Source organism: Marmota flaviventris, chromosome 11 (assembly GCF_047511675.1).
Source record: "Marmota flaviventris isolate mMarFla1 chromosome 11, mMarFla1.hap1, whole genome shotgun sequence".
Taxonomy (NCBI): domain Eukaryota; kingdom Metazoa; phylum Chordata; class Mammalia; order Rodentia; family Sciuridae; genus Marmota; species Marmota flaviventris.
The window spans coordinates 112,144,372-112,159,582 of NC_092508.1; the positions used below are offsets into that span (position 1 = coordinate 112,144,372).

General features: G+C 33.2%; 1 long non-coding RNA gene across 1 annotated transcript in view; it reads left to right on the top strand.

Annotated features, from left to right (window-relative positions):
- Window positions 1-1,993: 1,993 nt before the first annotated feature.
- Window positions 1,994-15,211, top strand: part of LOC139707722 (uncharacterized) — a 29,309-nt gene continuing 16,091 nt past the window's right edge. The window contains exons 1-3 of the long non-coding RNA XR_011709188.1: window positions 1,994-2,025; window positions 8,586-8,712; window positions 13,013-13,132. This is a non-coding gene — a long non-coding RNA (uncharacterized lncRNA). The remainder of the gene's footprint in view (window positions 2,026-8,585; window positions 8,713-13,012; window positions 13,133-15,211) is intronic.

Here is a 15,211-nt window from a genome sequence, read left to right on the forward strand (position 1 = left end):
TCTTGTAGCTCTCAGGGTCTCAGTTGAGAAAGCATAGATACTTATTTGTTTTTCCCATATGTAATCTGATTTTTTTTCTCTTGTGGCTTTTAAAATACTCTGCTTCTCCTGTACACTAGGTGTTTTCATTATGATGTTCCTTGGTGTGGATCTGTTGTGATTTTGTTCATTTGGTGTCCTGTACGTTCCTTGTGTTTGGTTTTCCAATTCATTCTTCATGTTTGGAATTTTTTCTGGTATTATTTCATTAAATAGATTGTCCATTTCTGTAGTTTGGACCTCGATGCCTTTCTCTGTCCCAAAAGTTGTTAAATTTGGGCTTTTCATGTTATCCTATAATTCTTGAATCTTCTGCTCATGGTTTCTTACCATCTTCACTGGGGTCAACTTTTTTTTTAAGATTATATATTTTGCCTTAATTGTCTGAGGTTCTGTGTTCCAAGTGATCTATTCTGTTGGAGATGCTTCCTATTGAGTTCTTAATTTGGTTTACTGTTTCCTTCATTTCAAGGATCTCTCTTTTTTTTTTTTTTTTCCAGAATCTCTATCTCCTTATTGAAGGAATCTTTTGCTTTATTTGCTTATGTAGCTCTTTATCAAAGTCATCCTTTGCTTCCTGTATTTGCATCATCCTTTAAATCTCAGAAAATTATGTACCTCCTCCACTCCTTCTCTGTCATTTCTCCTGCTGTTCTGACCATGGATACTAATAATATAGCATCTTTGTTTGAGGCACATTCTTGCTTGGTTTTTCATGTTGTTCATGCATCTTCCTTTTCAGCTCTGTGTTATCAAGGTGTTATAATTTTTACCCTGTAGGCTTATAGTGTCCCCAATGGGTTCCAAAACCTTTCTTTTTTTAAAAAAAATATTTTTTTAAATACACGACAACAGTGGAATGCATTAAAATCCTTATTACACACATAGAGCACAATTTTTCGTATCTCTGTATAGAAAGTATAGTCATGCTGATTTATGCCATTATACATGTACTCAATTCTTTTTGCATTACAACTCTTAATACACATGTATAGCACAATTTTTCATGTCTGTTTTTATATAAGGAATGTTGACACCAAATTCAAATCTTCATACATGTATTTTTGAATAATGATATTGATCATATTCCACCATCCTTGCTAATCCCCTTCCCCCTCCATTTTCCTCCCACCCCTCTTCCCTATCTAGAATTAATCTAATCCTCCCATGCTCTCCCTCCCTACCCCACTGTGAGTCACCCCACCATATATCAGAGAAAATATTTGACATTTGTTTTTTTGGGGATTGGCCAACTTCACTTAACATAATATTCTCCAACTCCATCCATTTACTGGCAAATGCCATGTTTTTATTCTCTTTTAGTGCTGAGTAATATTTTATTGTGTATATATACCACATAGTTTTTATCCATTCATCCACTGAAGGGCATCTCGGTTGGCTCCACAGTTTAGCTACTGTGAATTGTGCTGCTATAAACATTGATGTGGCTGTGTCCCTGTAGTATGCTGTTTTTAAGTCCTTTGGGTATAGACTGAGGAGTGGGATATCTGGGTCAAATGGTGGTTCCATTCTCAGATTTCCAAAGAATCTCCATACTGCTTTCCATATTGGCTGCACCAATTTGCATTCCCACCAGGAGAGTATGAGTATACCTTTTCCCTCACATCCTCACCAACACTTATTGTTTGTCTTCATGATAGCTGCCATTCTGACTGGAGTGCTATGATATCTTAAAGTACTTCTGATTTGTACTCTGATTGCTAGAGATGATGAGGATTTTTTCCATATATTGATTGTTTGTATATCTTCTTAGAAGTGTCTATTCAGGTCCTTGGCCCATTTGTTGATTGTGTTATTTGTTTTTTCATCTACCGGGGTCTTTTAAGTCCTTTGTCCTGGACCACAGCTGCTTCATTTGCTTCCTCACATTGTGAAGCTTCCAGCTTCTTGGACTGACCTGTTACCAGTTTCCCAGTGTCGCCATCCTGCGGAAAAACATTTGGTGACTATTCCTCCCATGATTATGTGAGAAAATATCATAAGCTCCCTTCTATATACACATCCATTTTTATGTATTTTATTCTCATTTTCTGAATAACCCTGAAAAATACAGGCATATTCTCAACAAAATGTCTGGGTCATATGGCATCTCTAGTTTTAATTTTTTGAAAAAAAATCCTTATACTTTTTAAAGCATCAATTCAAATTAATATTCCTGGAGAGCATGTCCAAGTGTTTCTTTTTCTGCATATCCTCTGCAGTATGTGCTACCTACCAACATTTTGAGAATAACCCACAAGCATGTGGTTATATCTCATTGTGATGTAACCTAAAATCATAAAAATTCCAGAAGAAAATGGGAAAAATTATTTGCCATTCATGTTGGCAATGGTTTTAGATAGAACATGCTGAGAATGTGCAAGGAAAAACAAAGAAATACGTGAGACTATATAAAGCTAAAAATGCTTCTATGCAGCAAAGGAATCAATTGATGAAATGTCAAAGTAGACTGTGGGTTAAAAAAAAAATCGTTGCTAGCCACATGTCTGATAAAAGCTCAACATCCAAAATATATGAAACTTACACAACTCACCAAAAATAAAAATCCTTTGAAACCTAATTTATTTTTTTTTCAATATTTTTTATTGGTTGTTCAAAACATTACAAAGCTCTTGACATATCATATTTCATACATTTGATTAGAGTGGGTTATGAACTTTAATCATGGTAAAATTCTTAGATTCTGCTCTAAAAATTAAATAAGTGTGTTATGACATATAAAAGCTACTCAAGATTATTAATTAGGCTAACTAAAATTATAATTTGCTTCAGCTTTTTCCTTCATTTGTCTCACAAAAATTATGTGTGCACACTCTCCATCCTGCACAGGGCATCCTGAGACATTGGTCATTCACAAAATGCCAGGTTCTCATTTCCCCACATTATGCTTCCTCATTATTCCATCTTAATTGCCAAGAAAGTTTCAAGCCTTGAAAACAACAACATATGGCTAAATTGCAAGATAATCATCAACTTTGAAAATTACTTCAGGAATTAATAGAATATATTAGTAGACCCAGATGTGAAGAAATATAAAGTAGACTTACAAATTAACATTTAACTTAATTGCAAATATTTTTATGAGAATCTGAAAAAGCTGATCATGGGAGCACATGCCCCTAGTCCCAGCTACCTGTAAGGCTATAGCAGGAGGAGGATTTGGGCTAAGGAATGTGAGGCCAACCTGGCAAAAACCAAGCTCCAAAATTCAACCCACCAAAAAAAAAAAAAAAAATAGAATTCACATCTTAAAAAGGTGCTTTCATGGGTGATTTCTAGCAAACACGTTATAAGAGATCAATAACAATAGCTCATGTTCATTTCTAAAAATAGAAGAAGAAAATTGACTAATTCTTTCTGTAAGACCAGAATTACCAGATAACACAGCATAAGGAACAAAATTGCATACCATCTTCCTATAGATGTTGACCCAGATATTCAAAACCCTTAGCAAACAGAATAACAACAAAAAGCAAGTTGGACTTCATGACCAAGAGGGACAATATAATAATTTCCAAAAATCATTTTAATAGAGAAAAGCTTTTGGAAAATCATTTATATCAAATTACTGTAAAACCTATGGCCCATTACGACAAGAGGAAAGTTCTTTTTCAATCCACTAAAGGGCAGCTATGAACTGTTTTCATACTTAATGGTGTGGACTGAAGTGTTTCACACTTTAGTTTTAGAAAAGGAAAAAAAAATATGGTTTTATGACTTCTAAATATTGTTTGAGAATATTAAATAGGATTTTATACATCAAAAGTCAAATAGCATATGCAGATGATACTATAATTTCTATAATGTTTCTAAGCAATTTCTATGAACTAATGAAACCAAAGAATTAGTTCAATAATGTCATGGGTTAAATGGTCAACATTAAAATATTTAAATTATATACAGTAGCAATGAGCAGTGTTAAAATTGAGTTACAAATCCATTCACAAATATAGGAAAAATAATCTAAATGAAAGTATTATCAAAATAACTGTTCACTGCAAAATAAAAAGTAAAGGTGAAAGTAAAATGTAAAAAAAAAAATATATATGGAAACAAAATAGGAAAACAGCTAATATTCAATGATCAAAATTTTTGATTTTTGTTAAAACCACAATATTCCACAGTGGGTCTGCATATTCAACATAATTAAGCCAAAATCCCAAAATCATTTAGTAAAAATTAACCAGCTGACTCTAGAAATCATAAAAAAAAATGTAAAAGAAATTAAAAATCTCAATATTGAAGTAAAAAAAATGTGTGATTTTTTTAATATTTAAAATGTGCATTGCAAGCAAAACATGTTGTGCAGGATGTTGAATTTGGGTAAATATTTCTTAAATTGATGATGAGCAGTATTCCCCATGCATGAAGTGAGGGTCTGTGTTAATGTAGGCAAGAATTAGGATGGAATTGACATTTTTCATCACAGGTACTACCTGCTGAGCTTGAGAATTTCTATTACTTTCATCATAACTTTTTTCTGCCTCTCAGATTTTCTGCACCTTATCTACCATTGGTGTTCTGTCTCTTGTATTTCAAGCAAATATATCCCAGTTGGTATCAGGTATTGAAATTCACATACATTCCTGCTCTTCCTGCAGCTGTGCACCAGAACAATGCAATTCAATATCTTGGTGAGTGGTTGAAAGGATTTGTCCTTGATCCTCACACAGGCTGAAGTGTATTTTATTTTTTTGATTTAAAACAATGACAGTGGAATGCATTACAATCTTATTACATGTATACAGCCCAATTTTTCATATCTCTGGTTGTATATAAGGTATATTGGCACCAATTTGTGTCTTCATACATGTACTTTGGATAATGATGTCATCACATTCCAGTATCACTGCTAATCCCCTACCACCTCCCCTCCCCTCCCACCCCTCTGCCCTATGTAGAATTCATCTATTCCTCCCATGCTCCCCCTCCCTACCCCACTATAGTCTATAGTCATCCTCCTTGTATAAGAGAAACCAATCAGCATTTGTTTTTTGCGGTTGACAAACTTCACTTCTCCAATACCATCCATTTACCTGCAATTGCCATGATTTTATTATTACTGAGTAAAATTCCATTGTGTATATGTGCTCCATATTTTTTATCCATTCATCCACCGAAGGGCATCTGGGTTGGCTCCACACTTTGCTATTCTAAATTGTGCTGCTATAAACATTGACATGGCTGTGTTCCTGTAGTATGCTGTTTTCAAGTCCTTTGAGAATAGTCTGAGAAGAGGAATAGCTGGGTCAAATGGTGGTTTCATTCCCAAGGAATCTCCATACTGCTTTCCATGTTGGCTGTACCAACTTGGAATCCCATCAGCAGTGTATGAGTGTACCTTTCCCCCTACATCCTTGCTAACACTTGTTGTTTGTCTTTATGATAGCTGCCATTCTGACTTGAGTGAGATGATATCTTAGAGTGGTTTTGATTTGCATTTCTCTAATTGCAAGAGATGATGAACTTTTTAAAAATATTTGTTGATTGATTCTACATCCTTTTCTGAGAAGTGTCTGTTCAGGTCCTTGGCCAATTTGTTGATTGGATTATTGGGTTTTTTGGTGCTTAGCATTTTGAGTTCTTTATATACTAGATATTAGTTCTCTATCTGATGTGTGAGGGGTAAAAATCTACTCCCAGGATGTAGGCTCTCTGTTCACCTCAGATTTTTTTTCTGAGAAGAAACTTTTTAGTTTGAATCCATCCCATGTGTTGATTCTTGGTTTTAATTCTTGTGCTATAGGCATCTTATTAAGGAAGTTGGGGTGGCCTAGCCCCATGTGATGAAGATTATGGCCTACTTTTTCTTCTATTAGATGCAGAGTCTCTGGTTTAAATCCTAGGTCCTTGATCCACTTTGAGTTGAGTTTTGTGCATGGTGAGAGATAGGGTTTTAATTTCATTTTTTTTTTGAAAATGGATTTACAGTATTCGCAGCACCATTTGTTGAAGAGGATATCTTCTCTCCATTGCATGTTCTTGTCACCTTTGTCTAATGTAAGATAATTGTAATTTTGTGAGTTAGTCTATGTGTCCTCTATTCAGTACCATTGGTCTTCCAGCCTGTTTTAGTGCCAATACCATGCTGTTTTTGTTACTATTGCTCTGTAGTATAGTTTAAGGTCTGGTATAGTGATACCACCTGCTTTGCTCTTCCTGCTTATAATTGCTTTAGCTATTCTGGGATTCTTATTTTTCCAGATGAATTTCATGATTGCTTTTTCTATTTCTATGAGAAATGTCATTGGGATTTTAATCAGAATTGCATTAAATCAGTATAGTGCTTTTGGTTGTATGGTCGTTTTGATAATATTAATTCTGCCTATGCAAGAGTAAGGTAGATCTTTCCATCTTCTAAGGTCTTCTTTGATTTCTTTCTTTAGGATTCTGTAGGTTTCATTGTATAGATCTTTCACCTCTTTCGTTAAGTTGATTCCTAAGTATCTTATGTTTTCTTTTTTTGAAGTTATTGTAAATGGGGTAGTTTTTCTTATTTCCTTCTTGAGGCTTTGTCACTGATATACAGAAATGACTTTTTTTAATGTGTGTTAATTTTATATCCTGCTGCTTTGCTGAATTCATTTTTTAGTTCTAGAAGTTTTCTGGTGGTGCTTTTGGGGTCTTCTAGGTATAGAATCGTATTGTCAGCAAATAGTGCTAATTTAAGTTCTTTTCCTGTAGTTATTCCTTTAATTTCTTTCATCTATCTAATTGCTCTGGCCAGTGTTTCAAGAAATATGTTGAATAGAAATGGTGAGAGAGAGCACCCCTGTCTTGTCCCAGTTTTTAGAGGGAATGCCTTTAGTTTTTCTCCCTTTAGAATCATATTGGCTTTAGCCTTAATGTAGAGAGCCAGTATGATGTTGACGTGTGTTCCTGTTATCTCAAGTTTTTCTAATTTTTTGAACATGAAAGGCTGCTGTATTTTGTCAAATGGTTTTTCTGTGTCTCTTGAGATGATCATATGATTCTTATTTTTAAGTCTATTGATGTGTTGAATTACCTTTATTGATTTCTTTATGTTGAACCAACCCTGTATCCCTGGGAAAAACAACAATTGATCTTGGTGCACGACCTTTTTAATATGTTTTTGTATTTAATTTTCCAGAATTTTTGCATCTATGTTCATTAGAGATATTGGCCTGAAGTTTTCTTTCTTTCATTTGTCCCTGCCTGGTTTTGGGATCAGGGTGATATTGGCCTCATAAAATGAGTTTGGAAGTGCTGTTTCTTTCTGTATTTTCTGAAATAAATAAAGAATATTGGTATTTTTGAATTTCTTCTTTAAAGGTCATGTTTAACTCGGCAGTGTATCCATCTGGGCCTTGGCTTTTCTTGATTGGTAAGCTTCTGACAGCATCTGGTATTTCATCATTTAATATTGGTTTGTTTAAATTGTGTATGTCTTCCTGATTCAATCTGGGCATATCATATGACTTAAGAAATTTGTTGATGCCTTCAATGTCTTCTATTTTATTGGGGTATACATTTTCAAGATAATTTCTAAATATCCTCTCTATTTCTGTAGTGTCTGTTGGGATATTGCCTTTTTCATCATGTATGCTCGTAACTTGAATTTTCTCTCTCCTTCTTTTCATTAGCATAGCTAGGGGTCTGTCAGAGAACCAACTTTTTGTCAAGATTTAATTGTTTCTTTTTATTCAATTTCAGTTCTAATTTTAATTATTTCTTGCCTTCTACTGCTTTTGCTGTTGATTTGTTCTTCTAGAGCTTTGAGATGAAGTATGAGATCAATTATTGACTTTTTCTTCTTTTAAGGAATGAACTCCATGCAATGAAGTTTACTCCTAGTACTGCTTTCATAGTGTCCAAGAGATTTTGATATGTTGTGTCTATGTTCTTGTTTACCTCTAAGAATTTTTTCATCTCCTCCTTTAAGTCTTCTGTAACCCATTGTTCATTCTACTGTACCAAATTGAATCACTCGTTGAACTGCTTATAGAACTTGAAATATTTCAAGTTTGTCTTTTCACGAGGTGGAAGTGTCACTTTACATGTCTCCAAACATTAATATTTTATGAATATTTTACACATTGGGAATGTGTCATGGACGATACTTGAAACTAATTGTATTGGGGATCTCAATCTATCTCATGGATAGAAAGCAGAGAGAATAGGAACCAGACTGTTTTCAAAAGCTTTTTTACCAGTCTTTTTGTCTCCCTTGTGCACAATCACCTTATGAGAATATCTTTGACAAGTCTGATTTGCATCTGGAATGTCCGCCAAATTTCACATTCAATGATGGCAGAAAAGTTAGGAGTTGGGCTTTTATTCAGTGCTTGGGTTATGGTATATATCCTTCATTTCACTCTGATATGGAGTATAAATACTGTTTTTGGACTTATGTATTTTCCTCTGAATTAGATAATAGAAAGTATCTTATTACATAATTAAAGTCACTCTCCTACATGACAGTCAGTTCTACAAACTCTTAATTCAAATTAAAACCTGAATAATGGTTTGGTCCATGTTCTTTTGATCTAACAATTATATTTCAGGAGCCATTGACATTCAGGGATGTGGCTATTGATTTCTCTGAGGAGGAATGGGAATGCCTGGATCCTTCTCAGCAGAATTTATATAGAGAAGTGATGTTGGAGAACTACAGCAACCTAGTCTTTATGGGTGAGCATAACTTTCCTTCAAAATTCCTAATTATCATTATTTAGTTTTCTTCCCTTGAAGTATATCTTTTGGGAACTTCTCCACAAGAATGTGTTGCAGATTTAAGCTTTTAATAAAAAAGATGGGGTAGTTCTTGGTGCAGACAAGAAAATGTTAATGATGTTTATTTCCATCCTTAATGTTTTCCTTTGGTGGCATGATATGTATCTTTCACTTGACATATGGTTGACTTAGGGGAATGCAGTGATGTCAAATCCTGTGGCCCACATATAGCAGAGGACATAGTTGAGGTAGAGGAGGAAACCTAAATTCAAAAAGGTTCATTGAGACATTATCCAGCAGAAAATATTTTTGAGAAGCTTTGAATTCTTTCTCTTGTTATCATAGAAAAACCTGTCCTGTGTTTTGTGCTTTAAAATTATGGAGTATCCTGCTTTTCCTCTAGTAATGTCTCCATACATTCAAATTAACAACAAAACACTCCCCTTGCCTTGTGAGTGTCAATATTATCTGACAGCTCTTCCATAATTTAAAAAATATTTTTAGTTGTTAATGAATTTCCTATTTATCCATATATGGTACTGAGAATTGAACCCAGGGCCTCACACATGCTAGGCAAGCTCTGTAACAGTACTCTACAACTCCAGCCCTTCTTCCATTATTTGCAGGAAAGTTTTTCACATTTCTGGAGACCTCTAAGTCCACCCATTGTAATACATTACTATCATATGTCAGTTTCTCTAATCTTATTTGTACATTTTTTTTCACTAAAATTTCCTTATCAGTATTCTTTCTGATATATGGAATGGATTTTCTGTGAAATTATCTGCCATGGAATGAATGTCAAGTTAGACAAAGACTGCTGTTTTGAGAGATGGTGTAAGTTTTATTGGAGTTAGAGGATTTGTAAAATAATACATCTGTGGATATTTACAATTTGATTGTTTTTTTTTTTCTTTTTTTCATTGTGTACAGTCGGTTCCATATTATACACTGGGTTTCCTCATATCAGTTAATTGCTTCACAAACTAAGATATGTATGATTCCTGTTTGTATTGCCAAAAATATTATATGTGCTTTTGCTTCTATAAATAATAAGCCTCTTTTGTCCATGACTTTTGTATTTTATCTTGATTGGCTTTTCATTCTGCCCATGTACGTAGAAATTGAAGTTTTCTATGTGTAATTGTAATGGGGATTCATGGCAGTGATACTCTCATGCTGAACTACACCCCAAGCTCCTTTTCACTCATATTTGGAGAGAGGTTCTCACTAAGTTATTGAGGATGTCTTGAGTTTGCAATTCGCCTGCCTCAGACTTCCTAGTAGCTGAGATTACATGCATGCTCATCATTTGTATATTGATGAGCTTGTTCTTATTTATAGGATAAAGACCACATTATTTTAAATGTAGCTTTGAGAAATGTTGCAATTCTCTTTGTTTTAATTTTCATTGTAATCAAAACCACAAAGTAAATCTTACTGTCTCCAAAATTTTAAATATACAGTTCAGTAACCATAATTCAAATTGTTATGCAATATATCTCTACAAAGTTTACATCTCAAAAACAAACAAACAAACAAAAAAAACACAATGCCTAGGAAGGAAGGGCTCATTTCTGTCTCCTCATCACAAAACTATTCTCTTTTGTTCAGAAAGCTTCTTTTTTAGTTTAGAGATGTCATGTTCGTAGAATTCTGCAGTATTCTTTCTGTGACATTTCAATTAACCTAGTGTACATACATTTTGTAAAAATATATAATTAGAATAAATTCTTTGACTTCAAAGTTCTGTAGTTTCTATATTCCAATATGGCTCATCGTTCTTTTCAAGGGATATTTGGTTTGTGTCCCTCATGATGGCTCTGTTGAATAACAATGGTGTGCAATATTTTTAATTTGCTATTGATGTGAGGGCTTATTGCCACACTCACTAAGAACTCCGTCTACCTGACTCCATGTTGGCATTTACAATTGAATGCTGTAACTTTTAGTATATTTTTGTTAGCAGGGAAATAGTCTTATTTGTATTTTGGGGGATATTCATACAATTTAAATGATAGATTTCTCTGCCAAAAATTCTTTTTAACAATGGGAGGTTGATGAATATTACATGGAGACTCTAGTTAACTTTAAATAGTATAAACATCTTTAAATTTAATCTTTCAATTTTGAACAACAGCATGCCCAAGAGTGTTCAATCAACTGACACATATTTAGGAATTTTTGAAAATCCCTACCACTTTTGACTTCAAATATTTATTCCATGTTGGTTACAAAACAACTATCACTTAAATATTTATTAACCTTTGTTTTAATATATAAAATTGATCTAACCAGCATAATATCCCACTTGTGATTAAGAACAGGGATTCTATAAGTCTACAGTAGTTTCAAAATATTTTCAAAGTCTAATGCTTTGCAATTACCAATTTGCTTCACTGTATTTCCCTTTTCAGTAAGTGGGGATTTATGTCTTTAGTATCACAGTGATTCTTTGTTTTCATTCAACCCTCTCAGTGTTTTCTTTGTGTGTTTGGGAAGTGTGAAGTACGTAGCGAATGTATTTACTCTTAATTCAGAATGTAAGGGAAAGGGTACTTTTCTCTCTTTTTCCTCTTTTCAAAGTGTTTTTTTTTTTTTTTTTTTTTTTTTTTAATTTAAAATGCTTTCTATGTCCTATAACTGTCTTAAACTATGTTTTGTGTACTATAATTTAGACAGCCCAGGTTTTGTTCGATCATTTTTGTATGTGTCATTATTATATCCTTTTGCTTTCAGTATGTGTGTGTTCTTAGATTTAGAGTATCCTGTAGACTACCTACAGTTGCGATATTTAGAGTTAATTCAGATATCCAAGTTTTGTTTTGATCAGAATTTTGTAATCTTGCATTTGCCAACAAAAACATCTAAAAATGAAGAATCTCCTACTCATACTTTGTATGAGTATCAACTTGACTTCACTTTATTAAAAAACTGAATATATTTATGTGTTCTTTTAAAATTATATTATTGTTACAGTTATATATGCCTATTAACAGTATTGTTGTTATGCTTTTTTGCTTTTTTTCTTTCAAATTCTATTGCAAAATTACATGTTTTATGACCCATCATTACAATAAAATAGAATTGTTTTTGCCAAGAAATGTTTACAATTTCATATGACTTATGATGCTGTGCACTTACTTTTTATTATGAAGGATTACCTTTAGTACTTTTTGGAGAACAGATCCAGTGTTGATGAATAGTGTGTGTATTTTTATATGTTTAAAGTCTTCATTTTCCTTCTCTTTTGAAAGGTAGTAGCTGTGAATATAATGTCTTGGTTGATAATTTTATTCTTTCATCCCTTGAATATAGATAGACTCGAATTCCTTCCTGTGTTGTGAAGATTGGACTAAGGATTTCACAATTATATAGTTACACATTTCTAGGTGACCCATATTTTTCTCTTGGATGCTCTCAGTATTCTGAGTTTTAAAACTTGGATTAAAACCTACTTTGAGTCTTTACAACTTGGAGAAAACTGAGCTGCTTGGATGTTTCATTTTTCCTATTTTCTGAGATGTGTTTATTAGTATTGGAAAAAGAACTTAAGGGTGATTTAGCACTTTGCATTTTTTACTTTGTCTGGTCTTCAAATTTTGATCCTCTAGCTCAACCTCCTATGTTGCTATGTACAACCACCCCTGACTCTTTCAGACATTTTCTAAAGAAAGTCTTTAAACATACATTTTCTGCTTATTACTATTAACAATTCTTGACTAATTTTTATTCTGTTTTTTTTTTTTTTGTGTGTGTGTGTTGGTTTAGTTCAGTAAACTTATTTAAATGATAATTGACTATTCCCTTTGAGTAATTCGTAACTTTGCTTACAGTTGATTTAGCCATGTTTTTTTCTGTTGGTAAGCAGGAACCCCTTTTTGAACAGTCCCCAAATATTCACATGTTTCATATTTTTATTTTTTAATGAAACAGAAGAAAGATGGTAGATTTTGAAAATATATTCTGAAGGAGGAAAATCTTTGTGTAACACAATGTATTTTTCTCTACTATATTACTCTCCATAGTAATGTACTCATCTTGGATACTGTGAACACAAAGATGATTAGGAAAATTTTCAAAGTAATTTTCTGTGTGTATTTCTATTTGATTTATATATTTCTACAGTAATTATGGACTTGGATTTAATAATCCACTCCCCTGCTGATGTTATTTTTTGCTGTAATTTCTTAGGTTTGCAAAATATACTCATCCCAGTAAAGTAAGTAAACATGTTTGTTATTTTTATTTATTACAGCCATGACTTCTCATCATCCTTGAGAAATTTTACCAGAGCAGGGAATAAAACAGAGAGAGGGAAGATATGGAAAGTGTGCCTTTGACTGTTTACAACCAAGAAAAAAATGGGAAAATATAGGTGAGAGTAAAGTTCAAAAATTGTATTATAATAGACAAAATCAATCAGTAGTCCCTATTTATGATAAAAATTTTATGGTCAAAAGACACCAGAGACAATTAATATCTGAAACAAAAATTCAATGTATTCCAATTATTTTGAGGAGTTTTATATGTCTTTAAGAATAAATCCACAGCCATTTTTGAACTGAAAGGCAATGTGGAAAATTTGAAATCTAGCCCATGCATCAGTTTTTAACTTGGCCAATTATAAAAGTAGCACTGAGTTAAAATTCCAGTCAAACATTTGCACAGAAAAGATATTTCTAAAAGTGATCCTTTTGGGATTTTCTTTATAAAATGTCCATTTTTCTGAAACAAAAGATTAATTTCTCCTTGTGCCCAAATGGACAATATTAAGAGTTGTAGAAAAGTTTCTACTTCCCCACTATTGCTCAATGACAATTCTGATACAGATTTTTGGAAAGTGCACTATATAGATAATGCTATAAGTAACAAAATAAGCCATGTCTCTACCCTGAGTAATGACCAGTATATTTATGTTGGTGAAAAAAATTATGAATATAGAGAAATCCTAGTACTTTTCTAAAGGAAATTTACCAAGATGAAAAATGTAGGAAAGTCTTGCTTCAGTGATCAAAAACTAGTATTCATTAAAATATTCATAGCCAAGACAAAACCTGCAAGTGTAAGATATGTGAAAGGGCTCTTAACCACAGTGCAGAGCTTGCTTAATACAAGAAAGTTTATAGAGAAAGAGAGCCCTATAAGTATAGAAGATATTGAGCAAGCAAATGCTTTGATATATTTTTTAAACACAGCAGATACTATGACAGTGATAAATTCTACAAATTTAAAGAATGTGAAAAAACTTTTAGTGAAAAGTTACAACTTGTTAAGTATCAGAGGATTTATACTGAAGGAAAGACCTGTAAATGTAAAAAGTGTGGGAAAGCCTTAAAAATTTTTTCAACTCTTACTCAACACCAAAAAATTTATTCTGCATAGAAAACCTACCAATGTGAAGAATGCAATGCACTCAAGAACTTTACTCAACATCACAGTGTTCATACAGGAGATATGCCATGCAAATGCAAAGAATGTGACAAAAATTCTAATAAAAGCTCAAATCTTATTTCTCACCAGTGGACACACCCTGGAGTGATGCCCTACATATGTAAACAATTTTGCAAAGGTTTCAGTCAAAAACCAAGCCTTAAAAATTACCAGAGAATTCATATTGGAGAGAAGCCCTTCAAATGTAAAATATGTGGCAAAATTTTAATAGAAATTCACATCTTGATTGCCACAACAGGATTCATACTGGAGAGAAGCCCTACAAATATAAAGTGTGTGGCAAGACTTTTAATAGAAACTCAAATCTTGATTGCCACAACAGGATTCATACTGGAGAGAAGCCCTACAAATGCAAATTGTGTGGCAAGAGTTTCAGTCAAAAATCATCACTTACTCAGCACCAGCGAATCCACACGGGAGAGAAGCCCTACAAATGTAGAGAATGTGGCAAAGATTTTAATCAACAATCATCACTTACTCGACACCAGAGAACCCATACTAGAGAGAAGTCCTATAAATGTGAAGAATGGCAAAGCTTTTAATATTGAAGATCACATCTTACTAAGCATTATAGATTTTATACTGGAGAGAAGTTTTACAATGAAAACATTGCATCAGTGTCTTTAAGGATGAATCAACCCTTATTTCACAGTAGTTCAACACTATTTCACACCAGAGATATGATAGTACAGAAATTATATAATTGTAAAATAGGTGACAGAGTCTCCAATAGTTGTTCACACCCTACTCAGCACCTCAGAATTCATACGAGTGAGAGGACATGTGGGAAAATTTTTGCAAAGCTTTTGCCATTGATCAAACATTTTTAAAACACTGGAGGATTTATAGCATATAGAAACCCAAAGAATGTGTCCACGACTGTATTCAAATTTCTGACATTTTTTAATTTCTGACCTCATATGTGTAGCAAATGTGGAGTAGCATTTGTCCAAATTGTGTACCTTAGATAACAGCAAAATATTTACAAAAACACCTTGACAAA